Raw genomic sequence first — 12,270 nt, forward strand, 5'->3', positions numbered from 1 at the left:
TTTGGATATGGACTGCTTCAGTATCTGAAGAGTTGTGAATAGTGCTGACCATTGTACAGTCATCAGTGAACATCCCGATTTCTGACCTTATGATGGAGGGAAGATCATTGATGAAGCAGCTGGAGATGGGTTGGGCCTAGGTCACTACCCTGAGGAGCTCCTGGAGAGATGAACTGGAGGTGAGATGTATGACCTTCAACAACTGTAACCATTTTCCTTTGTGCCAGGTATGACTCCAATCAACAGAAAGTTTTTTCCTTGATTGCTATTAATTAGTTTTGCTAGGGCTCCTTGATGCCACATTTAGTCAAATGCGACTTTAATATCAAGAGCTGTCGCTCTCACCTCACCTCTGGAAATCAGTTCTTTTATCCATGTTTGAACTAAGGCTGTGGTGAGGTCAGGAGTTGAATGACACTGCCGGAACCAAAAATGGGCGTCACTGAGCAGGTTATTGCAGAACAGATGCTGCTTTATAGCACTGTTTATGATACCTTCCATCACTTTACTGACTCAATGACTGCCTTAACAAGCCATTCAAGAAACATATTTCTGTTGAATGGAATTAGTGAATGGTCAGCAAGGAAAGTCCTTCCCAAAGAGTGAAAATATATGCGCTTCCCTGGTTGTGCAGTTTTGTCATAAAATTGTAGGATGCTATCAATGCACAAACTGTTTAAAATGTGGAATATTCAATGGATTAAGAGGAAGATGATTTCTTGAGGAGGGATGATTCTGAAACTTAAGCTGTCAAACCTTATTCAAAATGAAAGCCTTGCATTGATGCCATAGCCAAATTGACTCAGAATGAATTTGATGAACACAGCCTTGGATGCCAAACGCAATGAATTTAATGGTTTTTAAATGTTTGATTGTGGTTAAAGGGATTCTTGCAGAATGAAGTCAATCAGCAAAACACGTGGTCTTGATTATTGTCAACTTATTGGTCTTATATTTTTCCCAAAATTCAAAATGGTGACCATCTGCACCAACCCTGACAGGGTTATACGCCGTGATTAAAGTTAACTTTATTTGGATGCTTCAATGTTATTTTGTTAACGTGGTAAAGCTGCTGATGGCTGCACTTACTAAAAGACTTGTGAAAAATTGAAGGAGCATGTCAAATACTACAGGACTTGAGTATCACTTTAAAGGTTCCATTATGTATAGCCCAGTATCTATAAAGTACTGATTTGTGGCATATCTACAGATAGCATAAGGATCGCTGTAACCAGACAGTTGGGAAAGCTTATTATTGAACAGCTTGTTTGACAGCTCAGTGTATTTCAGAGAGGAATGTCAATAAATGGCAATGTAGCTCTTCATTATAATGTTTACCGAATGGAAAAGGTATCTAACAAAATGTTCTAGGAGAATAAATACAAACTAAATTAACTATGCACAGCTGGTGTTCGTAATTCGGATATAATGGGGCCAAAGTAAGATTTTGAATTTGAAAGTTGGAAATTGAAGTCTTTAACTAGAACAGATTCTTTTTCTGCATCTGCAGGCATCACTAGCTGGCCGGCATTTATTGTCTGTCACTCGTCTTAGAGTCATGGAGTTAGAGAGTCATAGAGAAACAGACACTTCAGTCTAACTCGTCCATGCTGACAAGATATGCTAAATAAATCTAGTCCCACTTACCAGTATTTGGCCCATATCCCTCTAAACCTTTCCTGTTCATATACCCATCCTTTTAAATGTCATAATTGTACCAGCCTCCACCACTTCCTCTGGCAACTCATTCTATACATGCTCTATCCTGTGCATGAAAAAAATTACTCCTTAGGTCCCTTTTAAATCTTTCCCCTCTCACCTTAAACTTATGCCATTTAGTTTTGGACTCCCCACCCTGGGACAAAGGGTTTACCCTATCCATACCCTTCATGATTTTATAAACCTCTATAAAATACCCTGCAGCCTCTGACACTCCATGCAAATTAGCCCCAGTCTATTCAGCCTCTCCCTATAGCTCAAACCCTCCAGTCCTGGCAACATCCTTGTAAATCTTCTCTGAACCCGTTCAAGTTTCACAATGTCCTTCCAATAGCAGAGAGACCGGAACTGCACACAGTATTCCAATAGTGGCCTAACCAATGTCCTGTACTGCTGCAACATGACCTTCCAACTCCTGTACTCTATGCTCTGACCAATAAAGGAAAGCATACCAAACACTTCTTCACTATCCTATCTACCTGCAACTCCACTTTCAAGGAACTTTGAAGCTGCACTCCAAGGTCTCTTTGTTCCGCAACATTCCCCAGGACCTTACCATTAAATATATAAATCTTGCCTGATTTGCCTTTCTAAAATGCAGCACTCAAATTTATCTAAATTAAACTCCATCTGCCAATAATTGGTCTGTCTGATCAAGATTCTGCTGTACTCTGAGGGAACCTTCTTTGCTGTCCACTACACCTCCAATTTTGGTGTCATCTGCAAACTTGCTAACAATGTCTCCTATATTCACATCCAAATCATTTATATAAATGATGAAAAGCAGTGAACCCAGCACCAATCCTTGTGGCACACAAGGTCATAGGCCTCCAGTCTGAAAAGCAATTCTCCACCACTACTCTCTGTCTTCTACCTTTGAGTTAGTTCTGTATCCAATATAGTGCTCCCTGTATTCCATGTGATTTAACCTTGTTAACCAGTTTACCATGTGGAACTTACTGAAATCCAAATAGATCACGTCCTCTGCTCTGCCCTCAACAAATTTCTTCATTCAAAAAACTCAATCAAGTTGGTGAGACATGATTTCCCACTCACAAAGCCATGTTGACTATCCCTTATCAGTCCTTGCCTTTCCAAATACATGTACATCCTGTGTCTCAGAATTCTCTCCAACAACTTGTCCATCACCGATGTCAGGCTGACCGTTCTATAGTTCCCTGGCTATTCCTTACCATCTTTCTTAAATAGTGGCACCACATTAGCCAACCGCCAGTCTTCGGCACCTCACCTGTGACTATGGATGATAAAAATCATCCGGACGGCATTGTGGTTCAGTGGTTAGCACTGCTGCCTCACAACGCCAGGGACCCGGTTGAATTTCAAACTCGGGCAACTGTCGGTGTGGAGTTTGCACATTCTCTCCATGCCTGAATGGGTTTCCTCAGGGTGTTCTGGTTTCCTCCCACAGTCCAAAGATGTGCAGATTAGGGGAATTGGTTATGCTAAATTCCCCATAGTGTTCAAGGGTATGTAGATTGGGTGCATTAGTCATGGGTAAATGTGGGATAATAGCATAGGGTCTTGGTGGATTACTCTTCAGAGGGTCTGTGTGGACTTATTGGGCCAAAGGGCCTGTTTCCACACTGTAGGGATTCTAAAAGAAAATCTCAGCAAGGGGCCCAGTGATCACTTCTGTAATTTCCCATAGAGTTCTAGGGTACATCTGATCAGGGCCCAGGGATTTATCCATCTTTAAGAATTCTAAGTGTCCAACACCTCCTCCTCTGTAATGTTGACATTTTTCAAGATGTTGCTATTTATTTCCCCACATTCTCTATCTTCCACATCCTTCTCGACAGTAAACACTGATGCAAAATACTCATTTAGTACATTCCCCATCTCCCATGGTTCAATAAGTAGGTTGCCTTGCTGATCTTTAAGGGTTCTATTCTCTCCCTTGTTGCCCTTTTGTTCTTAATGTATTTTTAGAATCCTTAACTTTATTTGCCAAAACTTTCTCACGTTCCCTTTGTGCCCTCCTGATTTCCCTCTTAAATATACTCCTACTGCCTTTATACTCTTTTAGGGAATCACTCAACACCTGCTGTCTATTCTTAACATATTCTTCCTTCTTTTTCTTGACCAAACCCTCAATTTCTCTAGTCATACAGCGCTCCCTACACCTACCAGCATAATAGGAACCAGCATAATATACACCTACCAGCATACACCCTTCCCCATAATAGGAACATACTGTCTCTGGGCTCTTGTAATCTAATTTTTGAAGGCTTCTCATTTTCCAGCATCCCTTTACCTGCAAACATCTGTCCCCAATCCACTTTTGCAAGTTTTTGCCTAATACCGACAAAATTGGCCTTACTCCATCTTAGAACTTTAACTTTTAGATCTTGTCTCTCCTTTTCCATCACTATGTTAAAACTAATAGAATTATGCTCATTGGCCTTAAAGTGCTCTCCCACTGACATCTCAGTCACCTGCCCTGCCTTATTTCCCAAGAGAAGGACAAATTTTGCACCTTCTCTAGTAGGTACATGCACAGATTGAAACAGAAAATTTCTTGTGCACACTTATCAAATTCCTCTCCGGCCAAGCCCTTAACACTATTTATGAAAAGATAAAATGCCCTACCATAACTACCCTATTATTCTTACCCCCTAGATGGATTAAAAAAATGACTTCTATGGCCAATTCAAGGAGACAAGTGACTCTGATCCTTCCAATAAGAATCAATTCAATGATCATTGGAGATGATTGTAAAGGCATAACTTCGGTAATTGGACATTTTATAAACTTTAACACAAAGAATGTAACCACTTAAAACAAAATTGATCATGTGAAATAATTTCACATTTGGAAAATTATACAATAAATAGTTGAGACTAGCAATGTGCTCCAAAGGTGGACACATAACTGAAACAGTGCTCATCTTTCTCGTTATAGAGTTCCCTGAACCAATCCATGCTTAAATTTTTAAATGTGTGTTCTCAGTGCTGGCCTAATATTGACAGCAATGAGGTAAATTAAGTTACTTTCAAGCCAGCAGTTTGGGTATTTTTCTCACTAGGTCTAGTTTCAAAGTTTGCATTTCTTCATTTTTCAAGTTAATAAGTGCTCCCAAAATCTGAGTTTGTAAATAAAGTGCCTGATGAAATACTGATCTGTGTCAAACAGCATTTCTTATTTCTTTTCTGACAAACCTAAACCTTTCCAGCTCTCTTCATCAAAAAGCATTGATTCTTTGCTAATTAACTGGTTCCTGCACAATCCACGTTGAGTTAGCTGGGACATTGAGTGGGACACCAAGCAACTACTGCACTGTTCATGTGATGAATATTCATGTGCGATCAGATGCTGAGTTTGAGCAAGTTATTCAGATCAATGCTCAGCTTCCTGCCATCGAGTTCCTCTTGATGTCACCACAGCTGCAGATAACAGGACCCAAAGGCATTACAGTTCAACTGCACAGCTGCCTGAAAATCTGTCCTCCAGTTCTGGTCCAGCAGATGGCAGTGTTTTCATGTATCATGAACCTCCTGTTCTCTCAGTGTCACTGCCACTCAATCAATGTCTTTATTGATGCCTCTCTATCACCCAGCCAACCTGAACTGTGAAATAACTCTACCTGTCACCAAGTCACCCTTTACTGATGCGTGGAGAGTCCTTGACACTGATCCAGCTCCCTCAGAGCCAGCTCTCAGAGTAAACAGGATGTCTGACACTCCTGTTCTTATCTGTCAGCCAGGGCTCCATGATTGGACCAGATTAACAGCCCCAATCAAGGAACTCAGAGGAAGGAAACCAACATATTGTAACCAAAATTCCAAATGATAGAAAAATAGGTGGAATAGCAAGGTACAAGAGAGATATAAACTATCTACAGAGAGATATTGATAAGGTAGCAAACAGTTGACAAATGAAGCATAATTTGAAAAATGTGAAGGGAGAACAAAAGAAGAATATAATTTAAATGGAGAAAATCTGCAGTAAGCTGCAATACAAAGGGACTTGGGGGTACTTGTGCACAAAACACAGAAAGCTAGCTCACCAGTCAGCGGCCAATCAGGAAGGCAAATGGATTGTTGGGGAGAAAGTGAGGTCTGCAGATGCTGGTGATCAGAGATGGAAATGTGTTGCTGGAAAAGCGCAGCAGGTCAGGCAGCATCCAGGGAACAGGAGAATCGACGTTTCGGGCATAAGCCCTTCTTCAGGAATGAGGAAAGTTTGTCCAGCAGGCATCGTCGGCAGTGGCGGCAGGTATTGCAGCGGGCGATGTAGCGGCCGCGTGCGTAATGGCGCCAGACTGATTTCGGAGGCCGATGGAAGATTCTGGAACAGTTGAGGAATCCGGAGTGTGGGGGTAAGTACATGAAAGTTTTTGGTACTTACTGTCTTTAATTTCCGATATGGCTAGGAAGAACTGTTTGTTTAGTTTATGGATCCTTCTGTGGATGAAGAACAGTAGAGGTCCTTTACAGGTCTGTGAGAGTGTTGTCCTGAGCTGGGGTAGGTCGAGTTGCAGGGAATGTAGATAGCGGCGCATGGCTGCAAGCGTGGAGCGGAGGATCCGGAGGGACGTCTGTTGCTGGAGGCTTCGGATTTGTTGTAGGTACTGGTTGTCCTGGTTGGGTCCAAGTTTTGTTGGTTTTGTTGCATCTGCTCCCAGGAGGACCAGTTCCAAAAACGCACATCCCAGATGGCCTCCTTCTTCAAGGACCGCAATTTCCCCCCCGACGTGGTCGACGATGCCCTCCACCGCATCTCTTCCACTTCCCGATCCTCCGCCCTTGAACCCCGCCCCTCCAACCGCCACCAGGACAGAACCCCACTGGTCCTCACCTACCACCCCACTAACCTCCATATACAGCGCATCATCCGCTGCCATTTCCGCCACCTCCAAACGGACCCCACCACCAAGGATATATTTCCCTCCCCTCCCCTATCAGCATTCCGTAAAGACCACTCCCTCCGTGACTCCCTCGTCAGATCCACACCCCCCACCAACCCAACCTCCACTCCCGGCACCTTCCCCTGCAACCGCAGGAGGTGCAAGACTTGCGCCCACACCTCCCCCCTCACCTCCCTCCAAGGCCCCAAAGGGAACTTCCATATCCGCCACAGATTCACCTGTACCTCCACACATATCATCTATTGCATCCTTTGCACCCGATGTGGCCTCCTCTATATTGGGGAGACGGGCCGCCTACTTGCGGAGCGTTTCAGGGAACACCTCTGGGACACCCGGACCAACCAACCCAACCGCCCTGTAGCTCAACATTTCAATTCCCCCTCCCACTCCACCAAGGATATGCAGGTCTTTGGACTCCTCCATCGTCAGACCACAGCGAAACGACGGTTGGAGGAAGAACGCCTCATCTTCCGGCTAGGAACCCTCCAACCACAAGGGATGAACTCGGATTTCACCAGTTTCCTCATTTCCCATCCCCCCAGCCTGTCTCAGTCAAATCCATCAATTTCAGCACCGCCTTCCTAACCTGCAATCTTCTTCCCGACCTCTCCGCCCCCACCCCAGTCTGACCTATCACCCTCACCTTGACCTCTTTCCACCTATCACATTTCCGACGCCCCTCCCCCAAGTCCCTCCTCCCTATCTTTTATCTTAGCCTGCTGGACCAACTTTCCTCATTCCTGAAGAAGGGCTAATGCCCGAAACGTCGATTCTCCTGTTCCCTAGATGCTGCCTGACCAAATGGATTGTTGGCCCTTATTTCAATGGAGATTGGAGAATAGGAGTAGGGAAGTTTTACTGCAACAGTACAAGGTGCTGGTGAGACTACATCAAGATACTGTGAGCAATTTGGGTCCTCTTATATAAGGAAAAAATTTCAATGGACACAGTTCAGAGAAGGTTCAGTGTGATGATCCCAGTATGGAGGGATAGTCTTATGAGCAAAAGCTAAACAGGTTGGGACTCTAGAGTATTATTAGAGTATAGAAGAATGAGAGGTGATTACATTGAAACATATATGATTCTTAAGGGCCTTGACAGGGTAAATGCTGAGAAGATGTTTCCCCTCATGGGAGAGACTAGAACCAGAGGGTCTAGTCTCAGAATAAAGGGGCACCAATTTAAGACTGAGATGAGGATGAATTTCTTCTCTCTGTGGTTGAGAGTCTTGGAACATCTTTCCACAGAGAGGTGTGGGGGCAGAGTCCTTGTGCATATTTACAGCTAAGATAGTTAGATTCTTTATCAGCAGGGGAATCAGGGGTTATGGGGAAAAGGGCATGAAAAAGGAGGTGAGGAATATTAAATCAGCCATGATTCTATTGAATGCCTATTTCTGTTCCTATTTCTTATGGTGATACAATGTTTTGGAAAACCAGAGTCTGACAAATTTTTGGACAGTCCACATGGAATATGAAGACACTTGCTATTTCCTCTATTCTTCCTTTGCCTCCCTAGCCACCTGTGGTAGATGCAGGTGGGGGGTGATGGTGTTAGGTCAGAATGAAGAGTGGAGCAGATAGGTGGAAAGGAAGATGGACAGGTAGGACAGTTCAAGAGAGGATGCTGAGTTGGAGGGTTGGATCTGGGATGAGTAGGGGGAGGGGAGATGAGGAAACTGGTGAAATTCACATTGGTACTGTGTGGTTAGAAGGTCCCAAGGCGGAAGATGAGGCGTTCTTCCTCTAGGTGTCGGGTGGCTTGGATTTGGCGGTGGAGGAGGTTCAGGACTTGCATGTCCTTGGCAGAGTGGGAGGGGGAGATGAAATGGTCGGCCACAGGGTGGTGAGGTTGTTTGGTGTGTGTGTGTGTGTGTGTGTGTGTGTGTGTATGTGTCTTGGAAGTATCCCCTGAAACATTCTGCAAGTTGGCATCCTGTCTTCCTGATGTAGAGGAGACTACATCGAGAGTAACTGACGCAGTATATGAGTTGTTTGGATGTGCAGGGAAATCTCTGCCAGATGTGGAAGGATCCTTTGGGGCCTTAGACAGAGGTGAGGGGCAAGGTGTGGCTGCAGGTTTTACACCTCTTGCAGTGGCAAGGGAAGGTGCTGGGTGTGGAGGGTGAGGTGGTGGTGGGCAGGGACCTAATGAGGGAATCACAGAGGGAATGGTCTCTGCAGAATGCAAATGGGGTGGGGAGGGAAATATATCTCTGGTTGTGGAGTCTGATTGTATCTTTCTTCCCAACTATCTGCTCCACCCTCCCCTCTGACCTATCTCCATCACCTCTCATCTGCATCTACCTATCGCCTTCCCGGCTACCTTGCCCCCACCTCCACCCTCATATTCATCTGCCCCCACCTCCCCCCCCACCCACATTCCCAATGACAAAATGTCGATTCTCCTGCTCATCAGACTTGCTTTTCCAGCACCACACTTTTCAACTCCTCACTGGAATAAGCATATAAATACTGCTATGTGGCTGTTCACCAAATGAGAGCTTGAAATAGATACAGGTACAGGGCAAGGATTGCAGTAGGGCTGGAGGCTATGCCTCATTCTCCCATTTGATTTTGTGAGGATCGGAGGCTGAGGGGTGACCTTATAGAGGTTTACAAAATTGTGAGGGGCATGGATAGGATAAATAGACAAAGTCTTTTCCCTGGGGTCAGGGAGTCCAGAACTAGAGGGCATAGGTTTAGGATGAGAGGGGAAAGATATAAAAGAGACCTAAGGGGCAACTTTTTCACACAGAGGGTGGTACGTGTATGGAATGAGCTGCCAGAGGATGTGGTGGAGGCTGGTACAATTGCAACATTTAAGAGGCATTTGGATGGGTATATGAATAAGAAGGGTTTGGAGGGATACGGGCCAGGTGCTGGCAGGTGGGACTAGTTTGGGTTGGGATATCTGGTCGGTATGGACGGATTGGACCGAAGGGTCTGTTTCCATGCTGTACATCTCCATGACTCTATGATTCTATAAATGGACTTTTGACGGGCACGTACTAAACTGAAGCTTACACTTGTCTCCCTTAGTATCAGGCAAAAAAGCAATGGAGATTTCAAAATAAAAGCAGGCAAAAATCTTCTTTTTAGTGTTCCCAGTGATCTTCAAACCAGTTTTTCAACAGTAACCAAACAGTCTTGAAGAAACAATCATTTATAGAGAAAGGAGCAGGGTTCCACCCATTTATTAGATCATGACTGATTCACACCTCAAATTCATTTATTCCATTTCCCTCTGTATCATTACCTACCAGAAATTATCTATCTATCTATTCCTGCCTTCGAAAAAGCTTCAGTTTAAAACACTCACAGCTTTTTGGGGAAGAAAATTGGAGATTTCCATTCCCTTTGTTTATGAAGAGGTGCTTCTTGATTTCACTACTGAATGGGTTACTTATAGTTTTAGGAATATGTTTCCAAATTCATGATTCCCTTGAGAATTTTGTTCCCTCTTTATCTGAACTACCACTCCCTTTTAAAACTTTCAGTAACTCTTTCAAATGATCCCCTAATCAAAGGAGCTTTATGCAACTTGTCATGATGGTCATAACATAATGTGATGTTCAGTGCTGTCAGCGTGTTATATTCTGGTATCCAGATCCCAGCACTGGTGGCTTGTGTTTGGAGAGGAGGGCTGCCACCAGTTTTCCTTCCTATTTCAGTCCAAGATGCAATTGTTTGCAGTGGAGGATGGACCACAAACAAGTGTCAACAGGAGATTCACTTGTATTTGTAAGAAGCTGTGATTTAATACATAAGTGTAACTATTCACAGTCTATAATATCTCCTAGACATATTAATTCTTACTAAGAAGACACATACATCTCCACCGGGAGACTGTGGCAAACTCCAAGTGACACCGAACTGAGAGATTGTGCAACATCATCAGTTAGGGCACAGCTCAATATAGCTCAAATATGGTGAATGCCTCATGGTATTATCATTAGACTTGTTCATCCAGAGACCCAAATATTGTTTTGTTGTCCTGGGTTCAAATCCAACTCTGGTAGATTAGTAATTTCAATTCAGTAAAACAAATTTGGAATTAAGCGTCTAATGGTGACTGTGAAAGCACTGTTGATTGTTTGAAAAACTCATCTGATTCACTCATGTCCCTAAGGAAGGAAATCTGCCTCCTTACATGGTCTGGTTTACATGTGACCCCAGACCCACAGCAATGCGTTTGATATGCAACTGCCCTCTGGCCAATTAATGCTGGTCTAGCCAGTGACATACGTATCTCATGAATGAATTTTAAAAAGCTCTTCTGGAATAATTACCTCATACAATAATAATGCGATTTCCAAGCCCAATATCATTTGGCAAATGTGAGCTGTTTGTTTTCCAAGTGTATCCTTCCTGAGAAGTCTGCATGTATTACACCAGATGGACACTGATCAAGGATCCGCACAACTTAGCCTGTGTATTACAGGCCTCTGGAGATAAAGGCCAACATTCCCATAGGTTTTTGATTGCTTTTATACCCACTTTTCTAGGTGCGAGGCCCCACCAGAGAGTAACTTTGGTCATTAATTGAATTCAAACAGAGGAAGGGTTGGTCATTCCAGAGTGCACCTGGAATACATTCCGGTGGCTTGCCCAAATGACACAGGGAGGAAGAGAAGTATGAGCCTGAAATGTCTGCCAGGCCATTCAAATATTGAGGAAGACAACTCAGTCTAAACTCATCCCCATCTGGCAGAGAGACCCTACATTTCCTGTAAGGTGAACTGGTTAGCAAATCAGGGCCAGGAACCTTGAATGTTTTCTCCTTCTCTTAACAGGGGTGGTGAAGCCCAATTGTAGTCCAACACCTGAGAAGGTCAGTTAATGAGGGACAAATCTGCATGAAGACACTGAAGCACATTTAATCAATAAAGGAACTTATACACCAGCTTTTAACAAGATCACCTTAATTTTACTTCAGTATCGAAAATGAAAGGACATGGCTTATCAGGGATATGATCTGTCATTAGATAGAAACTAACATAAACATTCAGGTTCCAAAATATTTCCTTCCACAATAGTTATCTCTTGCATAATATATGTCTAAATAAACATACCTGTAGATTCCTGTTCTGGGTTGCTGTAGATTGACATTAAAGTAAACAGAGAGAAAATCACAAAGGCCAACAAGATGAAAGCCACTTCAAGATTTGTGAAAGGCAGCTCCATGTAGTAATTGTCCTCAAGAGTCTAGAAGGCACTTTAAAAAAAAATGCAGAGTATTAGAAAATAAAGGTCAATACATTGTAGCACAAGCAGCATGGTAGGAAACATGAACTGCTTTTTATCTACAGTGGCTTCAAGAGGTAAGAAGCTAATTGGTTCTGCTTGCACTACGATGTCCCATGGGACCAAGCTTAGTGCTGTGCAAAGTCTTTTTAGGCCATAGGTTGGAATTTACACTTAACAGCAGACCAAAAGGAAAAACCCGTAAAACCAGCAAAAGACACATATTGATTCAACATGTGTTACTACAATCACTATGTTCATTTCCAAGTGTCCTGTTTTTTCCTTCAGGCGTCCCCCCCCAGTGTTGAACCATCATGTTGAATCAAAGTTGGCCGCCCAGTTAGTAGTTCCTGATAGAATTCCAACCCGTGGTGCAAGGGGGTTCTTTAGCATATTAAATATCTAGGACAGGATATC

At 43.5% G+C, this 12,270-nt stretch overlaps 1 protein-coding gene across 2 annotated transcripts in view; it reads right to left on the reverse strand.

The window, feature by feature from the left end:
* apela (apelin receptor early endogenous ligand) overlaps nucleotides 1-11,816 on the reverse strand; it is a 67,511-nt gene extending 55,695 nt beyond the window's left edge. For both annotated transcript variants that reach the window (XR_015752913.1, XM_043698444.2), the window contains exon 1: nucleotides 11,682-11,816. The gene's annotated coding sequence lies outside the window, so the exon portion shown is untranslated. The remainder of the gene's footprint in view (nucleotides 1-11,681) is intronic.
* Nucleotides 11,817-12,270: the final 454 nt, after the last annotated feature.

This window comes from Chiloscyllium plagiosum, unplaced genomic scaffold (assembly GCF_037043375.1).
Source record: "Chiloscyllium plagiosum isolate Xiang-an unplaced genomic scaffold, Cpla_swu_hap1 HiC_scaffold_1, whole genome shotgun sequence".
Classification (NCBI taxonomy): domain Eukaryota; kingdom Metazoa; phylum Chordata; class Chondrichthyes; order Orectolobiformes; family Hemiscylliidae; genus Chiloscyllium; species Chiloscyllium plagiosum.